The sequence below is a fragment of the Salvia hispanica genome, chromosome 1 (genome assembly GCF_029641045.1).
Source record: "Salvia hispanica isolate PSC_SH4W2 chromosome 1, Shi_PSC_v1, whole genome shotgun sequence".
Classification (NCBI taxonomy): Eukaryota; Viridiplantae; Streptophyta; class Magnoliopsida; order Lamiales; family Lamiaceae; genus Salvia; species Salvia hispanica.
This window is the reverse complement of record NC_142692.1, coordinates 46,368,983-46,395,063: the sequence shown is the minus strand read 5'-3', so window position 1 is coordinate 46,395,063 and position 26,081 is coordinate 46,368,983. Positions and strand designations below refer to the sequence as shown.

Below are 26,081 nucleotides of genomic sequence, written 5' to 3'. Positions count from 1 at the left end.
TTTATGTAGTGAATAAAGACTTAGTCACTCATGTGTACCGAGTCCAATAATAAAATCACCAATCTCTATATTTCTACTAATAGATGAGATGGAAATTGAACCCATTCCTAGCTTTCGATTTATAACTTACCCCGTTCCATATTAATTGACACTGTTTGACTTGGCCTGCGACCTTATGCTTAGTAAAATATGATTCTTTTAGTAGTACAAGAATAATAAATAATTATAAACAACCTAGTGCTCGATTAATTGAGACCAATTAATTGACACTATTAGATTAGGAGATACTACTCCTTTCGTTCCCATTAATTGACACCAATTTTTCTTTGCGTCCGTCCCTTAATTAATTGATATCCTTGGTTTACACTCCTTTTATCCTCTATTGATTGGCAAGGATTTTAAGAAATGTACTGGAAAATAGGAGAAAAAAAAGTTAATAGAAGATGAATCTTACTTTCGTATATAGTTTTTATAATTATTCTCTTTTCTACTTTATACTCTGTTTATCTAACCTTTAAATATCAATTTTTTTAAATCTATTTTCCAGAGAAAGATACAAATAGAATGTGATGGATGAAGTATAATTAAGTTTATTTATCTAACTAACGAGTTATTTAATGTAATTAATTTATTTTTTCTATATTTATATATATATACTTAGGGTTGTGATAAATTGCTAACTAATTAGCAATTCCAAATTGATACCAATTCTTAGCCATTAAATTAGAAGATCTAGTGGTTGAAATAATGACACATGTATTATATTTAAAATTTTAAATAATTAGTAAATAAATTTAATGGTTAACTGCTCCAAAGAGCATGAACTTTTGCAAAAAGTTTGATATTTCCATCAATTTCAAATGTTGCACCAAAAATCACGAACTTTGCCGGGTTGTGCAAATTTCCCATCTGACCCGACCCGACAGTTTTCCGGTGTAAACTTATCCTACGTGGCAGCTGGAACACTAAACGATGTCGTTTTGTGTTTTGAAATTTTTCTTTTCAAAAAATCAGTGAACTCCCTTAATCTCCACTCTCCTCACTTCACTTCGCCCAAATCCGTCACCTTCCACCTCCACCATCATTTACCGCCGGCCCGTCACCTCCACCATAACCCCGGCGATTCGCCGTCGGAGAAGTACCGAGAGTCTCCCCTCTCTGCTATCTCCCTCGCCCGACGGAGATACCCAACAGAGAAATCCCCAAAATCCCATCGACACCCCGATTCAATCGGAGCTTTCAGGGCTTCGGACGCAGTAGCAGCAGCGCACCACCGCGCACTCCCCCGCCGTCTCCCCCATCTTGCTCCCCCTCCTTCTGATTTTCGTGCCGCCGCGCTAGCTCGTCAACGCCGCCACTGTCGTCAGCAGCGGCTGTCTCTTCGCCATAAAGTAACAAAACGAAGTTCTACTTTGGCCAATAAAATATACTCCCTCCGTCCCACATAATTTGGGGCACTTTGACCCGACACGGGTTTTAAGAAATCTAATGAAAAGTGGGTTGAAAAAGTTGGTGGGATGTGGGTCCTACTTTTAAAGTATTAGTTTTATAATAAAATGTGAGTAGAAATGAGTTAGTGAAGTATGAGGTCTACTACCAAAAATGTTAAAAGTGAAATGAGTAAAATTATGTGGGACGGCCCGAAATAGAATAATGGGTAAAATTATGTGGGACGTATAGTTACAAAACTATTTTTATGGAAAGCATGAACTATAGTTCCCTATTTAAAAATATAGTAACAAAACGAATCCCCCATATTTCTACAAATATAATAAATTAGGGCTAATTTTATCTAATTTTTATTCCATGTCATTATCCACATCACCATCCACGTCAGACATATACACACGTCAGCACACTACTTAGCCAGAAAACCCGACTTGGGAAATCGGAGCACGTTGGCAAAGTTCGTGATTTTTGGTGCAACATTTGATGTTGACGGGAAATACCAAACTTTTGCCAAAATTCATGTTTTTTGGAGCAGTTAACCCTAAACTTAAAGGGTATTAATGTATATTCTTATATATATGTTGGTTAAAACTAAATCATCTCCAAACTTTAAATTTACATAACTCTCTCAATTTAAATTATTTTTCTACAAAAAGTATAGTACAAATTAAAGGTAGTTTTATAAGGATTCTAACGAGATCTCAATCGCATATGTTCTGACGACATTCGATGATCAAATTTGATAATTTTTATTTCAGTTTTCATATATTAACAAATGCATAAAATAAATTCAATATAATGCATGCAAAATATCAATAAAACTGTATTGATATTTTGGTAACTTGTGTTGAAATTTTCATGTTATGTTGATATTTGTAATACACTATGTTGATATAAAAAAAAACTACGAAAATTATGTTATGATAACAGAATGACGACCTTACCCATTTGTTTATATTTTTTCTAATATTTATTGAAATTCATGAGGCTTAATATCATCCTTTCATCTCAAAATCTAAAGGTGTAAATTTAGTTTTAGTTTTAGATTATGATGCTATAAGCAATATAAGAGTACTCTATATAATTAATTCTAAATAAATCACATAAGTAATTTTTTGGACTGCCTACAATTGGGCTGCCGTAAATTAAACCTTAACAGCCTTATGGAAATCAGCTGCTTTTCGAAGGAGATACATGCTCAATCAGATGCGGTCCTAGCCCAGTTAAATTGCAAGGTCCATTTCACAATCAATTATTAGCCCAGTAGATGATAAACGAAGAATAGCCCAGAACATCTCAGGGATTATAGTCACGCTGTCAACATGGATTAATAATAATCCGAAATATTGCATGTAAGTTGAATTGTTTTCTCACAAATCATTTATAGTTTCGACTAACGAAAATATGTTATTTAATCACAGGCTATATATATATATTTCATTTCACTTTTACTATTTTTATTATAAAATCAATATATAAAACATCTACTAATTTTTTCTATCACTTTTGTATAAAGTAAATAATTTCTTAATTTTTTCTCTCACTTTTGTATAAAGTAAATAATTTCTTAAAATTGACTATCTTTTCTATCACTTTTGTATAAAGTAAATAATTTCTTAAAATTGATGGATAGTTGACATGCTGGATTGTCACTCTTATGCACTCTTACTTTGCTCCAATATTGTTTTATGTACTCTTGTCGTCCGCCATTATAAGGAGTCATTTGAGTTCGACACGGTCGTTAAAAAATACTCTCTCCGTCCCAAGATAAGTGACATATATTCCTTTTTGGGGTGTCCCACTATAAGTGACCTATTTAGCAAAAAGTCACCTCTCTTACTTTATTCTCCACCTATTTTATTCTATCTTCTCTCCTGTACTTTTCCCTCTCTCATACTTTACTCTCTCCACTTTAACTTATTTAAATACCAATCCTTAAACCCCGTGCCCAAAAGAAGTAGGTCACTTATCTTGGGACAGAGGGAGTATAAAAAAAGTCGGTGAGAGAAAAGATTGTGGAATGTGAGACATATTTTTATATATTAGTTTCATAATAGAATGTGAATGGAATGAGTTAGTGGAACGTGAAGTGTACCTAGTAGGTGAATCGGGACTCCTAATGACGGACGGATTAAATAAAATGATAAACCGGGACTCCAAAAGACGGACGGAGGGAGTACAATGTAAACTTTTCAAAATTCTGAAAATGAAGGAGGGGGGGGGGGGGGTACCACTAGCGGATCTACGTTAGAACAACATGGTACGAGTTAGGGGTGGCAAAATGGGTAGCGGGTATCGGGTAATTCCCATTTCGACCCGATACCCGGCGGGTATCGGGTACCCCCTACGCGACGATAACGGGAAACAACCCGTTAGTCCCGTTTATACCCGTCTTTGGAAATATGATGCATACGTACTCTGATAATATTTTGATTATTTTCACTTTTTCAAGAGAGATATTAGAAATGACCTCATTTTAAATAGTTCACAATTGAAATTTTTGCATGAAGAATTGAAGATTGAAGAATAAATAAATAAAAAAAAACAAAAAACTTAAATCATAGTGTAGCAAGTCAGCAAGACAACAACAATCCAAAATTCATTCACTTGTATAAAATTGCAATAGTAGATGACTTGCATAGATGATAATTACTAACGAAAACTTAAAGCATAAATGTAAAATTAGTTTTATGAACTCATATTTTTGGTTTGAAGCACTTTATGCACAATTAAAGTTAAAAGCACCGATTTCGGGTCGGGTACGGGTAGCCGCAATGTCGGGTACGGGACCCGACACGGGTATCGGGTAATCCCGTTTCGTTGCGGGGCGGGTATTGGGACTACAAATTTAGTCGAAATCGGGTACGGGTACCCGACATGTCGGGTGCGGGTACCCACGGGTTACCCGTTTCGCCACCCCTAGTACGAGTGTATAGCCTTGCACATCCGCGCAGCGCGGGTTCGAATCCCTTCAGCACCAGTATTTTCTCTTTCAAGTGTATATTTTATCAATGTTTTTATCCTCTACGTTCTGTTGTTTATTATATTTTCTAGTACCAATCTACTCATTTATTTTCTCTTTACAATATCTTCACTATTCATCAATATTGTTATTCTCTTTAGCCTATTTTCTCTGTTCATTATTTTCTTGTATGGTTCTTTCTTTTATTTTATTTTTTCCTATTCGATATAATGCATTTAGTGTATAATTATTTTGCAAATGTATTTAATTTATATTTTGTCTATTTTATTGTAAAGTATTTTAATTTTTTGAAAGTATATAATTATTTTATCTTTTTGTTTCTTTTACATCCATTACTTCTAATATATTTAATTTGTTCTTATAAAACATTGTTTAATTCTCTGTATTTATTTTTATCTTTCTAAGTTTTCTATATACAATGACGTTTATCATAAAAAAATTACGATTAAATTGTGATTAGAAGATCGGAAGAATTTTGGTTATAATTATTTTTTGCACCCCCAGGTTAGAAATCCTTTGGGGGTACCATTAATGAAGAACGTTGTCATTAAAAGAGAATGGTTGTATAGTTATTTGGGTGGACAATCTAAGCTTCTAACCGGTACTGCGTACATGATCAAATAAAGCACATTGATATTGCACATTTTGTTCGGCAATCCTTCATGAAATTAAGTGCTAAACTTGGGGTTATAGCACCATCTTCCCTGGGATTGAGGGAGTGTATATGTTAAAGATGGTGCAAATACCACTCTTCAAATCAAAGCAATGCTAATGCATGAAGACGTTCATGAATGGAAATTAGATGTGAAAAAGGATGAGGGACACTTGTCAAGCATTGGTGATGGTCCTGAGAGTGAGAAGTTTCCAACTCAAAGCATGGACCAGATGAGCTCGTGAATGGAATTTGATGTAGTGTGGTCTGATTCCTGCATTTGTTACTAGATTTGTTAGTTATGCTTATGTGTATCGTAAAGGGTTTATAGACTCTTCATTAGATTAGCATAAATACAGCTAGATGTATTGTAATCGGTATTTAATTAAAATACCACATTTGGCTATATACATCCCTCATCTTTCTTCTATTAATGGTTTTTAAGCTTTTCCTTCAAATATAAGACAAAAATTAAATAACTCCTATATTTATATATATACTTTGAATCAATTTATGGCTAGCAAACCATTAATAGAATTAAGAAAGATGAGCGATGTATATTGCCAAATTTGGTAAGTATATTAAGTACCATTTCCTCAACGAACCACTGCACAGCTACTATAAATAGTTAAACATCATAATCCATTTTCACCACATCAAACATTCTCACAACAAGCTAGCATCAGCCATGGGCCTCTTCCAAAACCTAAAGCCTATGACCGTATCCTTGTTCGTCATTCTGGCAATGACGACCAAGGCCTACTCGCAGAGCGAAGCCACTTCCTTCACGTATGATTTCTACGGCGACAAGACCACAACCCTAACCTACCAAGGCGACGCCTTCTTCCCATCAGACTCGACCTTCCTCCGCCTGACAAAGACCGACGCCGCAGGGGTCCCAGAGAAGAACTCTGTCGGCCGAGCCCTCTACACGGAACCGATACTGTTCCGTGCAGAAGGGGCAGTAGCGTCATTCGAAACCACCATAGACTTTCAGATCACCTCTAGGGAGGGCGACAATAACCCGGCGGACGGGCTCGCGTTCTTCATGGCGCCTGTTGGCTCCACCATCCCCGCGGGCAGCTTCGGGGGCGGCTTGGGCGTGTACAACGTATCGTGATCGGCTCCGAATGTTTTCGCTGTGGAATTCGACGTGTACGTCAACTCTGACTGGGATCCTACCTTTCGCCACATTGGGATCAACATCGGATCGAAGACTTCAAGCAATGTTACAAAGTTTGAGGGTACGATCGGGCAGCGGGTCTGCCCGAATAAACTACGAGGCAGAGACTAAAGTGATTTCTGTTCATGCCACGTCAGCAGAAGGGAAGTTTGAGGTGAGCTTAGTGGTGGCCACGGTTCGAAAACCGCCGGTTCCGGTTCGGAACCGGCGGTTCCGGTTCGTCAAAATCATGAACCGTAACCGGCCCGGATACCGGTTATCCGGTTCCGGTTTAACCGCCGGTTACCGCCGGTTCCGGTTCCGGTTACTAACCGCCGGTTTTTTGCCGGTTCCGGTGGTTCCGGGCCGGTTCCGGTTCGGTTCCGGTTCGATTTTTTTTTTTTTTTTTTTTAAATCTTAGAGTTATAACTTTTATTGCAATTCTATAGTAAAATCCAAAGAGAATCGATAACGATAAATAATTGCAATTTTATTGATTTGAAACTTTGAATGTAAATTTCTACAATACAATATTACAATTACAAGTTACAAAATACAACAATACTACAACTATACACTTGAATTTAAAATTTAAATACAAAATTACAATTTAAAAAAAATATATTAAAAGTAAAGTTGAAACAATTAGAAAAAAAAGAAATAAAAGGAAAAGGACTTGAGCTCAACTTAAATTTAAAATTTAAGTTGAGGTGCCTACGTATCCTTAATGCTCAATTGCATTGAGGAATCAAAGTCCACGTAGTTCTCTTACCTTGCTTACCTTGTTGGTTGGCGGTTGACGACGGTTGGCCTTCATTCTCCACCTTCATCCTCGGTGTCAGTGAAGGTTTCCTCACTCTCTTCACGAGCATCCCAATCTGGTTCTTGCGCTCTCCTTGCAGCTTTTCCCCAATCATCAAGTAACATCACGGCTTCCATATTTCTCGCGGAGAGTTTGCTTCTTCTCACATCCAAGACACATGCTCCAACACTGAAAGCGGACTCGACGGCTACAGTGGAAGCCGGGACTGCAAAGATCTCCTTAGCCATTGACGCAAGTATGGGATAATCTTTCTCGTGTGTTCCCCACCACTCTAGGACGTCGATTTGGGCAGGTGTCGGACCTGCATCACTAAAAGTATGGTGGCGTGCTTCCAAATAAAAATCTAACTCGCTTACCGATCCCATTGAGATGGACCTTGAACTTGAGCTTGTGCCGTAGCCGTATAAGTCGGCTAATTGTGATTGAGCATCGGGGTCATCATAAGCAAAACCAAAACCGCCGTATTGCTGCGGTTGAGGAGCATGTTGTGTACGTGGATGAATTTGGTGGGTACGGTTATACTTTTCTTCATATTCGGCAAAGAGAGTACGCAAACTACTTTCAAATTGAGCTTGAACAAGTGATCTATCAGGAATGGTTAGTTCAAAAACTCTCGAGGTTTCATTATCATCAAAAGGCAAATTTTGAAGTGGACTAAGATCAATAGAACGCAAATTTTGATAATAGAAATCTAAGATCTTAGTTGTGCCAGCTAATTTCCATTTCGGATCCAAGTACTTAGCAATTAAAAACACAGTTGGAATTTCACTAAAATACTTCAACCATTTTTCAATCATATAAAATAAAACACACATTAACTCACGAGATCTAGCATTTTTCATGCATGTTTTAAAACCAAGTGCTATATACATGCAATGCTCTAACACACGAACAGATGTGCAATAGTAAACACCCGATAATTCAACGGTAGCACTTTTGAAAGCTTTGAACAATTGACATAAACTCATGCTTTGGTCCCAACAATTAGGCGTAAGAACTATATCACCATAGGGATTAGTTCTAAAAAAATCGCACAAAGCATCTCTATGCTCCAAAGTAGAATTGAGGCAATCATATGTAGAGTTCCATCTAGTAGACACATCCATTATAAAAGTTGTATACCTGATGTTCCTGTTACGGCAATATTTTTTCCAAGCCTTGCCAAGCTTGAAATGGATCGCTCTAACTGCATTTCTAATAGGATCAACATGCTTTTGCCATAAAGAAAGCGCATCTTGTACACATAAGTTCAAAATATGACATACACATCTTTGATGAAAATACTTACCATCGATAATCGGAGAGCACGCATCAATCAAGTCGCTAATACTTGCAGTATTAGCAGTTGCATTATCAAAAGCAATAGAAAACACCTTATTGCATAATTGATATTCATTCAAAACTTGAATAATTAAAAAAGCAATTGCATTTGCAGTGTGTGGTGTAGGAAAATCTCTAAAAGCAATTAAACGTTTGTTCAAAGACCAACTATTGTCCATAAAGTGAACCGTAATTCCCATGTATGCATGCTTTTGGAAAGCGTCAGTCCATACATCAGAGCAAATATTCACTTTGTGTCCCAAGTTACTCAAATATCGTGATAAATCTTTTTTCATTTCATTATATTGATTTTTGGTAGATCGTTGAATACTAGTTCTAGGTAGTCTTTTTGAGTTCAAATTATAACACTCTTTCATCGAATCTTCGTAATCTTGATTATCATAAACATTAAAAGGAAGATGATGCATGGCAGCAAATTTAGCCATAACGTCAGTAGTATGCTTATGATCATATCTTAAAAGAGCGGAGGACGGCGTACCTGTTTGAGACGAACCGGAGGCAGAGCCATGGGCACTCGCACTTTGGAAGTTGAGTTGGGTTTGGCTAGCACTATGTCCATATAGTTCGGGATGAATTGTCGTCATGTGACGGATGAGAGAGCCATATCCCCCGGACTTCTTGAATTTGTATTTGTTGGTGCAGTAGTTACAATCTGCCATAAAAATTACCGGCACTTCATTAGCGGAAGAAACTATTGGGACCTTTTTGAAATGTTTCACAAATATATCAGATTTATATTTAGTTTTTTCTCCGCGGCCTTCTTGTGAAGGGGGGGGCATTTCCTCATTTTCGTGGTCACCACCGTCACTGTCCTCATTATCATCGTTCAGATTAACATTAACATCATCAATATCGTAATCATCGACCGAGATGTAATTATCAGCATCGGATTCGGCGCCAACCGCGCCATGTCCACCCAATTGGGATAGTGCAATGGCTGCAGCTGCACGACGATCTTCTTCCATCTACAAATAGTATACGTAGTATGTACGAATTAGAATTTAGAAGATGATGAACATAGAAAAATCATGAACTCAAACTTATTAAGTTATGACTTTATGTATAAAAAAAATAATATGCAAAATATTTTATAACTTACTTGTAAGCGAACAGCCTCAGCATGGGAAACCTCCTCCAAAATTTCTCGACAAGTAGGTCGTCGTGATTTTCTCGGACGAGTAGATTGATCTTCTGCAATTCCTTTGCCCCGTCGATCACGGTCACCACCACCACGAGAAGAAGACATATTTTTTTTTATAGTAATGTAGTTGAACAAGTTGTAAGTTGTAACTAATATGAAGTGCAAATTATGAAAATTGATGAACAACTTAAGTAAACAAGTAGAGAGCAAATTGAGAGAATGAGGTAGAGAATAGAGAATTGGAGATTGAGAGAGAAATCCTTGTTAACACAAGAATGGGGTGAGTAGAAGTGATGAAGAAGGGGGTATTTATAGATAAAAATGGGGGGAAAATCTGATATTTAAAAAAAAAAAAAAAAAAATTTGAAATTCAAAATTTGAAACGGTCGGAAACCGCCGGTTTTCGGTCAGAAACCGGTGGTTTTCTGACACAAACCGGCGGTTTCCGATACCTTTTCAGACCCTACGCCTGAACCCTAGACCCTACGCCTGAACCCTACGCCTGAACCGGCGGGAACCGGCGGTTTTGTGTCAGGAACCGCCGGTTTTCTGACACAAACCGCCGGTTTTCTGACACAAACCGCCGGTTTCCGACACAAACCGGCGGTTAACCGTGCTTTTTCAGACCTACCCCCTGCAACCCTACGAACCTATCGGCGAACGGCTACTTTTCCCGGTTAACCGGCGGTTCCGAACCGGCGCTTAACCGCCGGTTCCGGTTGCATATTTCTTGAACCGTAACCGAACCGTAAAAACCGTGTAACCGGATTTCGAACCGGAACCGGCGTCCAGTTCCGGTTCCGGTTCCGAACCGCCGGTTAGAAACCGGCGGTTAACCGGCGGTCCGGTTTGGTTTGGCCATGTCTAGGTGAGCTTCGTCTACGACTTGGGCGCTTTGCTGTCTGAACAGGTTCAAGTTGGGCTTGCCGGCTCTACCGGCCTGTATGTGGCCGTGCACGACGTCGTATCCTGGTATTTCAGCTCCACCCTCGTGCATGATCACATGAACGAGTTTGAGGGCGCCAAAACCATCCACCTCTAATTGTAAGTCCTATTATGTGTAAGCATTATGCATGTTTGTGCTTTATTAATTATATAATAGTAATAAATAAGGAGTCGAGGTCGAACTTATAAGTTCGATGTTCGTTTGTGTGAGTGCGATCAATTATATGGAGTATTCCATTATGTTATGTTATAATTCGTCTGTGGTTGTTTTGTTTTTTTACATGATTCAGAGCCTTATCGCAGTGAATAACGGCGTGTTGTGGTTCGAGTGTTAATTAATGACTCAATTAGAAAGAAGAAAGTCGACGGAAATGGTATTTCCACGAACAAGGTTGTTAATCATGTGGCACGTAAAATAATTCCGAAACATTCTAATTAAGACATGGTTTGAACTTTGAACTTTGTCGATTAAACAAGATATACCAAAATTAATCAAGTCAAGATACAAATAGACCAATTTAATACTACTCTCATAGTTTTTAATTATTACACGTTTCATTTTGCCAATTTTGATTCGTTTAGTCTTATTTAATTTTTACTAGTAAATAAGTTTCATTTTCATTAAATCATTTTATTTACATTTTATTATAAAACTAATACTACATCCGTGATGTGAATCCGGGAAGTGCCAAACCAATAGAACAAACGAAGGCATCCAATGAACCACACCGAAGTTGGGGTCCATTTCAAACATCAATATACCTATCAAGATGGTGTCCAAATGCTCTTATAAGACCATCATTGTCTTCATCGTCAAAAGAGCTTCGCGTGAGTACCTTACACGCCTCAATCGGAGCCCGGATGAGGAAGTTATGGTCGTTTTACGAAAGCCGCTCAGTCCAACAAGCAAAACGCCTGACCACAGAGAAAATGCCCGGGCAAGGCCCCAAAATGCCCGGGCCGGGCGTTTTGTCCGAAAATGTCAATTTTCAAGATTTTAAAGACTATTTTCCCTATTACTTTTGTTTTTAGTATAAATACTCTTTTGTAGGGTTTCATTCTCAGCTTTTGAATATTTGTAAGAGACAATTTCTCCATATTTGAGAGCTCACCTTCTTCATCTTTTGAAGACTTATCAAATTCCTTCGGGTTGCATTCGATCTTTTGCCGGGCTAAGGTTGATTGTAAATGTATTCTTGCTAGTTCTTGTGTTGCTAGTTTGTGGAGCCATTAGGTGTTTGTATGTAAAAGTGCCTTTGGGATTTCTTTCTTGTTCTTCACCTAAATCATAACACTAATCCATCATCTATCCTTTTATCCATTTTTCTTGTTCCATTTCTTGGTTTATCATGTTTATTTGTTGGGTTTATTTACAAGAATAAGTCCGGGGCAAATTCATGAGTCTTCAATCTATAAGATTCACATTATTTGGTATCAAGAGCCATTGGTTCTTGTTCTTGTAAGAAAAGAAAAAAAAAATCCCCAAATGTTGAAATTGTTAGAAAATTGTCAAAAAAAAAGAAGAGATATCTCCAAATCTATCCATGGGCATTAGCTATAAACTTGCATATGTGTTGTTGGGTACGTTTATGTGAATGCTACAAAGTTATAGGCCGAAATTCCATCAATTGTTGGGTCTATTGTTGTTTAGTGAAATTGTGCACACAAATTGTTTTTTGTTTTGTCCCTTTGGCCTTGCACCCCACTTTCACTAATCTTGTGGCTTCTTGGACTAGTTTTCACTTGCCTAGTTGTGTATCTTGTTTGTGCTATTTGTGCAACTCTTGGGATTACATCATCGAGAGCAAGTGAGGGAGAGTATCTAGCCACTAAATCTCTAAGCCTTTCGAGAGACATTGGGTGTGAGTTTGGGGAATTGGGGACATACTTTGTGGGTTGGGAAGTGAGCTCCTCACTAAAATCTCCATTCTTGGGTGTGTGCGTTGTTTGTGTTACTAACAAAAGGGACGTGTCCTTAGTCCTTTTTATCTTCTTTGTAGGTACCCGAAAATGCCACCAAATACGAGGAATTCTAGGTACAATTCGCCTAGAAGGGAGGATGGGGACGACATCGTGTCCACATCCGACGACACCCTCAAAGAGATGTTTTCCTCAACCATGAAGGAGATGCACGAGGTGCGGGGAATCATGAATTCTATTCAAGGGGGCTTTACGGCATACCATGGTAAGAGTGGCTACAAGTCAAGGTACCATGATGATGAACTTGATAGAGGGAGTAGAAGGGAACGAGTACCAAAGTTCTATGGAGAGTCTCACTCTAATAGGATGAAGGATCATGGTCATCTTAAGGTGCATGAGTGGTAATGGGAGAGGAAGTCTCAAGTAAATCAAGGGAGAACTCAAGCCCTCAAAATTGTGGTGGAGACACAAGCCGAAGAAGCATCCCACCAAAGAAGGTGAACCTATCCCATCCTAGCTATCACACGAAGGTTTCATCGTTGTTGTCATCCAACTTCACTCCTTCAAAGAGCTTGTATCAAAATAAGTGTGGCGATGTTAACCACTTTGTTAAAGAACATGTCAAGCATAGAGTGGATTTTGTTGCCGATGATGATGAAGAGTCTTCCACGGCCGTACATGGAGAAAACGCTCGCCCAACTTTCAATGATGGTGTGTCTAGCATGGTGGAAGCCGAGGACGAGTGTGAGCCATTAAAAGCCCTTCAAGTATTGAGCATTGAAACGAAGCCAAATGAGATTGCTAAAGTAAATGAGTACTTGAGGAATGAGCAAGAGAGAGAAGAAAATATAGAGTGTGAGAAAAGGCTAAAAAGTGAGATGCAAAAGCCAAGAGAGAGTGGTGGGGGTGAGTGTGAATCAAAACAACCAAGAGAGAAAAACTACAAGCATGTGAGAAAAAAAAGTTGCTTGTTTTAGATTCTAAGATCAACCTTGGGAGGGCTCTAAATCACCCTATCCTTTTTGCCCTTGGTGAGGAGAATGACCCTTATTTCACTAATTTTTTTAACGTGTCTTTTCTCTTTGATGGATTTTTGAAACATGGATTGGAAGTATTGGAATGTGAACTCTGAATCGTGGATGCACCAAGTAACTTCTTAACGGTGATGAACTCATGGAAACAAGGTCAAGTTGAATCACCTCTTTCCCAAGGTTCAAGTATTCTCACCTTAACTTGTGATAATGATTTAATGAAGCAAGTGAATGTGATTGGTTTTCAAATGCCCATTTGTGTTGATACTGGTATCACTTGTGGTTTGTTTGATATGTGGCATGATAATCTTGATTCATTACTTGCTAAGTTTAGTCCTACAAGTTATAAGGATCCTTTCTTGTGTGTCTCTAGCCCTTCTAAGAATGTAAATTCTTTTATGAAGGCAATGTTAGATATGTGGATTGGTAGAGTGGGTGAATTTTGGACCAAGAGGTACAAAGTGTATTATGCATGTGTGTCTTGGCCTGATAGGTTCTATTATTGCAAGACAATCAAACCTTTTAATGGAGTTGGTATGTTTTATGGCTATTTTGTCAAAGATCTTACAACAAATGGTTTTGTTTTGAGGTGCCTTGTGAATTAATTGTTAGGCTTTTGTGCCTCCATATCTTGTGCTTATATTTTGGACTCGTTAGAGTATGATCAAGGAAAATGTCTTGATGGGATGCACATTTGTGTTAGGAGAAAACTTGGTAACCATACCATTGCTTATGAAATTGAGTATACATGTGTAGTATGGTTAGGTTGTAAATCCTATGCTTCTTACTTGATGCAAGCTTCATTCTTTGATTATAGCCTCCTAATCCCTAGTGGCTGAATTTTTCCAATATTGTTATTACTTTATGATCATGATGACGGTATGATTGATGAGGTCATATATGCATTAGATATACTCCACATGGAGATTTGCAATCTTGGCTGTATAGCTCTCTACACCCTTGGTAAGCCTAGTCCATCTTCTAGAACTATGATACTTGATTTGGACTTACTTGGTTTTGTAGGTATGCTTGATCCGGATTTGAGGACAAATCCTTCAAAAGAAGGAGGGAATGATGTGAATCCGGGTGTCCGAAAGACGAATCTAAGAACCGGATTTGAGGAAAAATCCTTTCAAAAAGAAGGAGAGGATGATGTGAATCCGGGAAGTGCCAAACCAATAGAACAAACGAAGGCATCCAATGAACCACACCGAAGCTGAGATCCATTTCAAACATCAATATACCTATGAAGATGGTGTCCAAATGCTCTTATAAGACCATCATTGTCGTCATCGTCAAAAGAGCTTCGCGTGAGTACCTTACACGCCTCAATCGGAGCCCGGATGAGGAAGTTATGGTCGTTTTACGAAAGTCGCGCAGTCCAACAAGCAAAACGCCCGACCACAGAGAAAATGCCCGGGCAAGGCCCCAAAACGCCCGGGCCGGGCGTTTTGTCCGAAAATGTCAATTTTCAAGATTTTAAAGACTATTTTCCCTATTACTTTTGTTTTTAGTATAAATACTCTTTTGTAGGGTTTCATTCTCAGCTTTTGAATATTTGTAAGAGACAATTTCTCCATATTTGAGAGCTCACCTTCTTCATCTTTTGAAGACTTATCAAATTCCTTCGGGTTGCATTCGATCTTTTGCCGGGCTAAGGTTGATTGTAAATATATTCTTGCTAGTTCTTGTGTTGCTAGTTTGTGGAGCCATTAGGTGTTTGTATGTGAAAGTGCCTTTGGGATTTCTTTCTTGTTCTTCACCTAAATCATAACACTAATCCATCATCTATCCTTTTATCCATTTTTCTTGTTCCATTTCTTGGTTTATCTTGTTTATTTATTGGGTTTATTTACAAGAACAAGTCCGGGACAAATTCATGAGTCTTCAATCTAGAGGATTCACATTAATCCGTCTCACTCAATTAATCTCATTATCCTATTTATGACGAAAAACCGAAATAAATGGAGATGAAAAATTATAAAGCGGAAGTATACTAAACTTCATGTGGGATAATTTTGTGTTGATTTGCCTTTGCATCGGTTGTAACTTATGGACAATCATAGACGTTCTCTTCAATATGTTATAGAGATAATACATAAATATGAAATCGTTCGATTTCTGATATTTGAAGACCATAACTTATCTTTATAGAAAATATATGATGTATTTATATAATAAATACATAACTAATTTTTGGTATTTACACTTAAGACCATAATAACTTAACAAATGGATCATTTAAATTAGCCTAATAATTCTTATAATCTCTCATTTAGTGTCCTTTGCATAATCAAACGTAACGTAGGATCTATTTGCCTGATTATGAGGTCAGTTAATTCACATGTTAAACATATAATTGAAGGTTAGAACACAAATAATTCATGCTTAAAAAATATAAATCCTAAAACATGAATTCTACTGCTTAGGGTTACCGAATTAATTCTCCAAAGAATCACCGATTGTTTGCTCCTTCTCCACGTGACGATCTTAATTCAAAACTCGAGCATGGATACTTTTAACTAAATCTCATACTGTACTTTAATTCTACGTTATTATAATTAATGAATTATTTAATGTATTTAGAAATTTATCTATAAAATATTACTTCCATACGAGTATAAAATATTTTGGGCAGCCCACATAAATTAAAACTTGTCAGCCTGTTGGAAAAGAAATCAGGTGCCACCCAGCTGCAATTTTAAGTTGATGAAAGGGCCTAGCCCACTTAAAATACAAGGTCCAGATTATTCTTACACACAATAAGTTACCCCAAAAATTGCGCCTATCATTCTTCAACCTTCCACATCTCCGGGATTCTCCTCACGCCGGGAAACACAAGATCCCCGGTAACTGGTCGTCCTTGGAATTCTAGAAGGAATACAACTCAGTTGAATTAATATTTAATCCCTTCTTGATAATTCCGTTGATCATTTCAAATTAGAATATCTAATAGTATTATCTTTTAGTTTCTCAATTGTAGTTTTAGTTAAATGGTCTCAATTGTCTTTTTAGGAATGTACACAAAAAATAACCTCATTTCAAAAAGTGGAAAGTTTATATATCATACTTTACCTACTTTTTCTCATTTCTCTCGTACTTAATCTACTTTTCACCCCAACTCTCTTATTTTACTTACTTTTGCTACCCATTTCTCCTACTTTACCAATTTCACATTAAAACATGTGTCGTCCACAAATGAGACTATTTTTTATGGACAAAGGGAATATTATTTATTAAAATGTTATTTTGTCATGAGGTTCACATTTTATTTCTGTTGATTCTCTATTATATGCAAATGAAATTCGTTTTCTCACTAATTCTAAGATCACATGATGTTAAAAAAAAAATACGAGAGGACTTAAATAGTATACGTATCTTTAAGAAATTTCATTACCATCTCGAACATAGTCCACAGAGACGTTCATGATCATAGAAACGAACACCGAACTTATTAGTACGACGTCGAGTCCTTATTTATGTCACACAAATAAGTATTATACATAAACGATACACGAAAACACACAATTACAATTCGCTGTGTCACGCCATTAACGGACAAGGGTGGAGCTGAAATACCACGAAACTACGTCGTGGACAGCGACGTGCAGCCCGCTCGAGGCAGCGAGCCCGACTTGGCCTTGCTCGGGCAGCAAAGCGCCCAAGTCGGACACCAAGCTGACCTCGAAATTGCCCGCTGCTGCGGTGGCGTAGACGGTGATCACTCTAGTCGCCGCCTCGTAGTTTATCCGGGCAGACACACGCTGCCCGTTGGTGCCCTCAAACGACGTCACATTGCTAGAAGTCCTCGAGCCGAGGTTGATCCCAATGTGGCGGAAGTTCGGGTCCCACTCCGAGTTCACGTACACGTCGAATTCCACGGCGAACACGTTGGGAGCCAGCCCCGAAGCGTTGTACACGCCGAAGTTGCTCCCGCCGCCGCCAGACGGGATGGTGGACCCCACAGGGGCTATGAAGAACACGAGCCCGTCGGCCGGGTTGTTGTCGCCCGACCTAGAGGTGATCTGGAAGTTTATGGTGGTCTCAAATGACGCTACTGCCCCTTGTGCGCGGAACAGTATTGGCTTCGTGTAGAGGGCTCGGCCGATAGTGCTGGTTTGTGGGACCCCCGAGGCGTCGGTCTTTGTCAGGCGGAGGAAGGTTGAGTCTGGTGGGAAGAAGGCGTCGCCTTGGTAGGTTAGGGATGTGGGTTGGGAGCCGTAGAAGTCGTACGTGAAGGAAGTTGAATCGCTCTGAGAGTAGGCCTTGTTCGTCATTGCTAGAATGACGAACAAGGCTATGGCTGCTGAAGAAAGGAGAGGCTTTAGGGTGTGAAAGAGGGGCATGGCTTATGATTTAATGAGATGTTGTAAGATTATTTTGTGTTTGATGTGGTGAATGGCTTATGGTATTTATAGTAGTAGTTCAAGGGACGCACCTCCACAAAAATATTCCAATATTCTTTTGATTTCAATTCAACTTTAACAATTTTAGTTTTTTATTTGTGGAGATTTTTTGTTCCACTATTGGTTATCGCTTTTTTCAATTTCTCCCCTCTCATCCATTAAGTTATATACTCCTTCTGTACAACAACATTACGTACACATCTTTGATGTCATGGAAATTTAGCACCACTCTTGCTCCATTCTCATTTTAAAATTTGGTCGATCGCATATCATTTAGGTTAAATCCATATTTGTATTTATTGTATGATATACTGTATTTTGTTTAGCTGTTCATTTATCGTACCTAATATATAAGTATAATTTCTTACAATTTTATAATTGTGTAGATTTTCTATCTATTTGTTTCTAAAGTTCTTCACAGTTATTATATGTACTATAATCAGGGGCGGACCCCCCAGCCATATGAAATATGACTATATATATTATTTACATATTGAAACTACTGAAGTTTCATGTAGCGGAGTTGGTTTGCATATGCAGCTACCAGCTGGATGTCGGCAGTTTGATTCCGTATGGCGGCCCTTCAGTTTCATTTTTTAGCATATGTGGTGTTCGTTTGGTCATTAATTAATACTCTATCCGTCCCAGATAATTTAGGACATTCTGATCCGGCACGGATTTTAAGAAATCTAATGGAAAGTGAGTTGAAAAAATTGGTGGAATGTGGATCCTACTTTTAAAGTATTAGTTTTATAATAAAATGTGAGTAGGAATGAGTTAATGAAATATGAGGTCCACTACCAAAAATAGTAAAAGTGAAATGGGACAAATTATGTGGGACAGTCCGAAATGGAATACTGGATCAAATTATCTGGGACGGAGGGAGTATATTTAATTTTCACATTAATCATATGTGTTCTTATTAAGACTCTCATAGCTACTTTTATTTGTTAATTAATATTCTAATTTCTCACGAGAGTCTTTCTCACATGAGTAGAATCATTTGCCTAGTTATTAAGGCTATAAATTTTTCACATAGTTACAACGTTTGTTTTGCAATTTATTTAGTTATGTACTCCCTCCGTCCACAAACAATAGATCTATTGTTGGTTGGCACGGGTTTTAATATACAATTGGTAAAGTAAGAGAGATGAGAAAAAAAAGTAGGTAAAGTAAGAGAGATAGGAGAAAAAGCAAGTAAAATATGAGAGAGGGAAGAAAAAGTGGGAAAAGTATGAGAGATAAACTTTTCATTTTTAGAAAGTGATATATTTTTTGTGGACGTCCCAAAATGGCAAAAGTGATCTATTTTTTGTAGACGGAGGGAGTATATATTTTGGATTTATCAGACAATCACGATAATGGATTTTATTAAAGATAAATTAATTTATTTATCCAATGCTCATAATTAATTCATTTATATATATTTTAGGATTTTTACCCTAGCAACTGAGTAAATTTTATTTTATTTCTCATTCATGTCAATTTTGTTATTGTAAGATCATAAATTATGTTTCATAAATATAATCTTTTTCACATTAATTCATTTGTGCAGTTGTACTATCATGGTATGTATGTTTAATTTATGATTAATTCATTTTTTGCATATATGGTGTTCGTTTGGTGATTAATTAATATATTTAATTTCTCACACTAATCATTTGTATTCTTATTAAGACTCTCATAGCTACTTTTATTTGGTAATTAATATTTTAATTTCTCACAGGAGTCTTTCTCACATGAGTTGAATCATTTGCCTAGTTATTAATCCTATAAATTTTTCACATAGTTACAACATTTGTTTTGCAATTTATTTAGTTATGTATATATTTTGAATTTCTCAGACAATCACGATAATGGATTTTATTAAAGATAAGTTAATTTATTTATCCAATGATCATAATTAATTCATTTATATATTTTTTTGGGGTTTTTACCCTAGCAACTGAGTAAATTTTATTTTATTTCTCATTTATGTAAATTTTATTATTGTAAGATCATAAATTATGCTTCATAAATATAATCTTTTTCACATTAATTCATTTGTGCGGTTGTACTGTCATGGTATGTATCTTTAATTTATGATTAATTCATTTTTCGCATAATTAATTCATTTATATATATTTTTTTGGGTTTTTACCCTAGGAATTGAGTAAATTTTATTTTATTTCTCATTTATGTAAATTTTGTTATTGTAAGATCATAAATTATGCTTCATAAATATAATATTTTTTACATTAATTCATTTGTGCGGTTGTACTGTAATGGTATGTATCTTTAATTTATGATTAATTCATTTTTTTTGCATATATGGTGTTCGTTTGGTGATTAATTAATATATTTAATTTCTCACACTAATCATTTGTATTCTTATTAAGACTCTCGTAGCTACTTTTATTTGGTAATTAATATTCTAATTTCTCACGGGAGTCTTTCTCACATGAGTAGAATCATTTGCCTAGTTATTAATGCTATAAAGTTTTCACATAGTTACAACATTTGTTTTTCAATTTATTTAGTTATGTATATATTTTGAATTTCTCAGAAAATCACGATAATGGATTTTATTAAAAATAAATTAATTTATTTATCCAATGATCATAATTAATTCATTTATATATTTTTTTTTGGGTTTTTACCCTAGCAACTGAGTAAATTTTATTTTATTTCTCATTTATGTAAACTTTGTTATTGTAAGATCATAAAATGCTTCATAAATATAATCTTTTTCACATTAATTCATTTGTGTGGTTGTACTGTCATGGTATGTATCTTTAATTTATGATTAATTCATTTTTTGCATAATTAATTCATTTATGTATATATTTTTGGGTTTTTACCCTAGGAATTGAGTAAATTTAATTTTATTTCTCATTTATGTAAATTTTGTTATTGTAAGATCATAAATTATGCTTCATAAATATAATCTTTTTCACATTAATTCATTTGTGCGGTTGTACTGTCATGGTATGTATCTTTAATTTATGATTAATTCATTTTTTGCATATATGGTGTTCGTTTGGTGATTAATTAATATATTTAATATATCTATAAAGTTTTCACATTGTTACAACATTTGTTTTGCAATATATTTAGTTATGTATATATTTTGAATTTCTCAGACAATCACGATAATGGATTTTATTAAAGATAAATTAATTAATTTATCCAATGCTCATAATTAATTTTTTATATATATTTATTTGGGTTTTTACCCTATCAATTGAGTAAATTTTATTTTATTTCTCATTTATGTAAATTTTGTTATTGTTAAGATCATAAATTATGCTTCATAAATATAATTTTTTTCACATTAATTCTTTTTTGCGGTTGTACTGTCATGGTATGTACCTTTAATTTATATTGTTCATTCTTAAATTATACATATCTCATTATTCACGTATTATTCATGTCATGGTTGTTAAGGGTGTCGTTGACACTAAAAATATGCAACAATTATTAACAGTATTTGGACCCCCCAGTATTAAAATCCTGCAGACCTGCATCTGCCATTGACTGTAATGTTTGTGTTCTTTATGCATATATAAGCCTTGTTTGAATATAGTATTACTATTATCACGGGCATCGAATGTGCGATCATGCTAGTATTTCTGAATTTATTTAGATTTACTACAAATAAGGACTCCTTGTTATCTATATGTTACGACAAGTTAGATAATGACTAATGATTGAAAAATGGTCTCACATTTTTATTGTAATGATATGCATGTACGTAGTTCAATGGCGGAAATGTGACCTATTGTTGATTTTTCTAAGAAATTCTATAGTGCAACAGAAATTATTTTAAATTCAGTACGTCATTCTTCAATGATGCCAAATAACTTGTGAGGGTATTTTCGTATTGGAGTAACAATAATACCTAAAAGGTAAATAGTAGAATCCGGGCTCGTACCTAACAAACGAGAAGAAGTATAGACTGCTCTTTTATAAAATGCGTCAACTTGGCATTATTTTTTAATAAATTCCATGCACAAATAAAATGTGGTATGTCTTGATAGTTCTTGGGACCCCATTATTAATTGATGGTCCTCACGTAAATATAAAAAACAAAAACAAAAACATTAACGTGTCACTTTGATGTTCAATGTGCTCATGTAGTTTTGCAAAGGAACAATAGAGATTTCTATAGAGGGTAATAAAATCTTGAAAATTAAGTTTTTTTTTCAGATCGCACATTCGAGATAAGTTTTTTTTTGGTCATTTAATTTGTACATATAATATTTAATAATGTATGGTATTCTACTCTCTATATATAGATTTTATTTATATAGTATCAAAATAAAAGCATGAAAATTAAGTTATGGAGATTATATAATTTGCATGTATGTATTGGGACATGATCGTGGAAGCATTCATTCTTATATATAATAGTCGACCAATTAATTGTTTATTTGACATTTCAAAGAATCCACGATTAAAGTCTTATTTATTTCTTTATTTTTCAAATTAGATGAGTGAATCACACAATAAACTAGATCACTATTGTCACATTTCATTATAAAATCAAGATACATAATGAAATTTATATTTCATTCATTTTTTCACCGATATTCTTTCACATTCCATAAAATTCATATCGTGTTAAAGTGGGATTTTAAATCATAGATAGAAGGAATATATAATTAGGGAGAATACAAAAGATAAATAAGGAATTCATACTCATTTTGCATTTAGGCCTTCATTATTTTACATCTCTGCAACGTAAGTGGCATAAATCTTTTCAATTTTTCGATCAGAGTTTATTTAATTGATCCCAAAAAGATGATATGAATGTCGACATCAATTAGTATTAATCAGAAATATTGCAGGGAGGCTGAATTATTTTCTTTCCCTCTATTATATTTTGAAATATATATTAAAAAAAATCTTCACAAAATGTAGATTTTTATTTTTCAATTGAATTCCTTGCTGATGAGCATGATATATTACCAACTAGGGGTGATCAATTGCTAACTCATCATTTAATTGCTAACTACAACTAATTTAAAGCCATAGGATTTTAGAAAACGCGTGGTCTACAATTTGCCACGTGTAATTTTTATTTTTATTAATAAAATAAAAAAAAAAAGATAAAAAAACTCCAAATTAGAGTTTTGGATGAAAATGTCAACATAGTATTTCGAAAATATCAACACAATGCTTTGAGAATGTCAACACAATGCTTTAAGAATGTTTACCCATTGCTTATATTGACATTCTAGATGTATTATATTGACATATTTTATATAGTATGTTGACATTTCTGCTGCACGAAAAAATTAAAAATTTTCAATTTTTTTTTCAAATTTTAACGTCGGAACATATGCATGTACGATATCGTTGGAATCCTTATAAAATTATCTTTAATTTGATATATGTTATATGAATTTAAAGTTTTGGGATTTCTTTTAAAAGTTAGTTATAACTAAACATGTAATTAATTGACATTAATACCCCTTTTGATATTTTTTGGAATTAATTCTATGGCCTTATTGACGTTTTTCATTGATCGTATTGATATTTAGAGATTAATGATCTAAGCCCTTAATTTAAATATCTAATAACTATTATTTAGTTGTAATTAGCAATTAAGTTATGAGTTAGCAATATAATACTCCCCTTACCAACTATATACCACATGTCTAACTATCAAATACATTAAGGCAATTAGAGGTGCGACATCAATTACTTAATTTTGATAACTGAAAAATTAAGGTCAGGATCAGAAGATCGATAGCCCTTGATGGAAAAACAATTTCGATATATAGTTGAGAACCAAATTAATATTGTGAAAATAGTTTGGGGTTTAAAGAGACATTTGCCAATATTCATGAAACTTATAGTTTGGGGTTTAACGAGACATTTATCAATATTTATGAAACTTGGGATAGTTAGGGACGGAATCAGGAATTTTTTAAAATTCTCCTCATAGGTACCATCACTAATTCAAAATCCGATATACATATTGAAACTATACTATTCAATGTGTCATTATGTAATATCAGAACATATTACACTATTATATTTTATTGAAGAATATAATGTAGTATGTTAGAATATAGAACACCTTAATTATTCATAAAATAAAAAAACTACTGTATTAAGGAATTAAAAAGGCTACTGAAATTTGAGACTGAGTTGGGCCCGACAACCGAATATCATAAGTAATTAATATTCCAACAACGTAAAACTATCACTTGGGATAAGCCCAATAGGCCTTCTTCCCCTACAAAAGAATACTATAGCAGTGTCACTGTCAAAGACGCATGAATCAATTCCTCTCAGTTCCCCAACAATAAAATTTATTGCAGGTATAAAATAGAAATCCATATAAGAGTTAGTAATTTTTTTAGACAACAAAAGTTTGCTATAATTTTACACTTGAACTATTGGCAATGATTCTCTTGACGTACACTTGTACCCCTCAAGCCTCAACCGGTATAAGTATTTCTAGATCAACATCGACTAAATACTCCAATTCTCAAGAAGAGAATGATCTTCTCAGAAGCCAGCCGGAAGTCATATTTCCTATATTATGCAACACAAAATGACGAACACAAGATGGAAAACTGATGAGTGTTGAGGAAATGTAGATTAATTATCACACATAACAATTAAAATACCACATAATACATTCTATTTATGTTAATTTTATAAACTACTTACAATTCCTTCTTTATTCCATATATGTTTCTTTTTTAAATTAAAGGATATTGAATAACTTAGAATCAAATTATTTCAAAATTCTAATCAGTCGAATTGAACTAATCAAATTTATTTCTACCCAAGTTGATTAAGCCTTGAAGGATGCATGGTATTAATAAAATATTTTCAATCATATAGTATAAAATTCCTTAAATGATGCCTATACAATTCATTTGACGTGGAAAGGTGCGAATACGAAAATTCACATTAAGTATTTTTGGCCGTAAATGTTAAACTTATTAAATGTGTTGGCCACAAATAAGAATCAAATCCAGTGAGTAGTTATAGTGAGAACTTTTTAAAAATGAGAATTTTGAGAACCGTAAATCGTATTTAGTTCTCACATATATTAATATCAACGGACATTACCAAAATATACAGTTTCTGATATTTAGTCCGAAATTGATATTCAAGATTCACCGAACTGATATTGAGTCAAAAATTGATATATTTTGTGATTTCAATTGGTATCTAACGCATTTGCGAAACAATATAGTTTTGCAGTTTTGCATTCTGCCTTTAAGATAATTTCTGTCGTGATCCATCTTCTCTATTTTTAAAAAGAAATTATGTCAAATTAATACATAAACAATTGTAAATAGTTTATAAAATTAATATAAATAGAAAATATTATGTGGCATTATAATTGTTATAGAGAATAAAATAATTATTCAAATTGAATTAAACTAAAAGTAATATAAAATATAAAGTTTATTATCTATTTTGAAATAAATTAAATTCAGAAATCAATTTGATACATACGTCATATATTGATAATTATTTGTAAAATCAATCCGTAAGGACTAACCAAGAATATCACCGTAGTTTTTGGAGTGACACTCACTACTCTACTCTAAAGAAAACGTGAAAATAACAAATTAAGAAAGTCAAACTAACAAAAAAATTGGCTAGATTTGGATGAGACCTACATTAATAGTAATATTTAATAAAATGAGATGGTGTGAACAATCTTTTATTTCGATATTAAGAAAGAGGAATGCAGAAGCATCTTCTCATTTTACCGGTCATTATGGCCACGTATCACATTATACCACGTTCTTGTCTTGAAATTTGCGATCTTCTCTGTTATCTCAACAATTTGTGCTTGTTGGCATGGGTTGTAAATCCGAGTAGAATTATAGCCATAATAGAGGAAGACTCACCAAAATTTATAGAAGCAACACAATAAGAACATATAAAGCACATTGATAGAAGAATAAGCCCATAAAATACAAAAAGCAAGAAAAAATGAGATTGTGTCTGTGGGCATTACCATGCCAGGGTCCTTCCGCAAAATTAATTAAGGATTTGCATTATTAGATAACTGTGTTAAAAATATGAGAAAACTTATGTCACATATAGTCGATAGACAAAAATTGTACTCCCTCAGTCCCAAGATAAGTGACCTACTTCTTTTGGACACGGGATTTAAGAAATAGTATTTAAATAAATTAAAGTGGAGAGAGTAAAGTATGAGAGAGGGAAAAGTAGAGGAGAGAAGAGAGAATAAAGTAGGTGGAGAA

General features: G+C 34.9%; 2 pseudogenes; one reads left to right on the top strand and one right to left on the bottom strand.

Moving 5' to 3' along the window:
* Positions 1 to 5,772: 5,772 nt before the first annotated feature.
* On the top strand, positions 5,773 to 10,593 carry LOC125220530 (agglutinin-2-like; annotated as a pseudogene).
* Positions 10,594 to 16,808: 6,215 nt separating this feature from the next.
* LOC125220532 (agglutinin-2 pseudogene) lies at positions 16,809 to 17,815 on the bottom strand (annotated as a pseudogene).
* Positions 17,816 to 26,081: the final 8,266 nt, after the last annotated feature.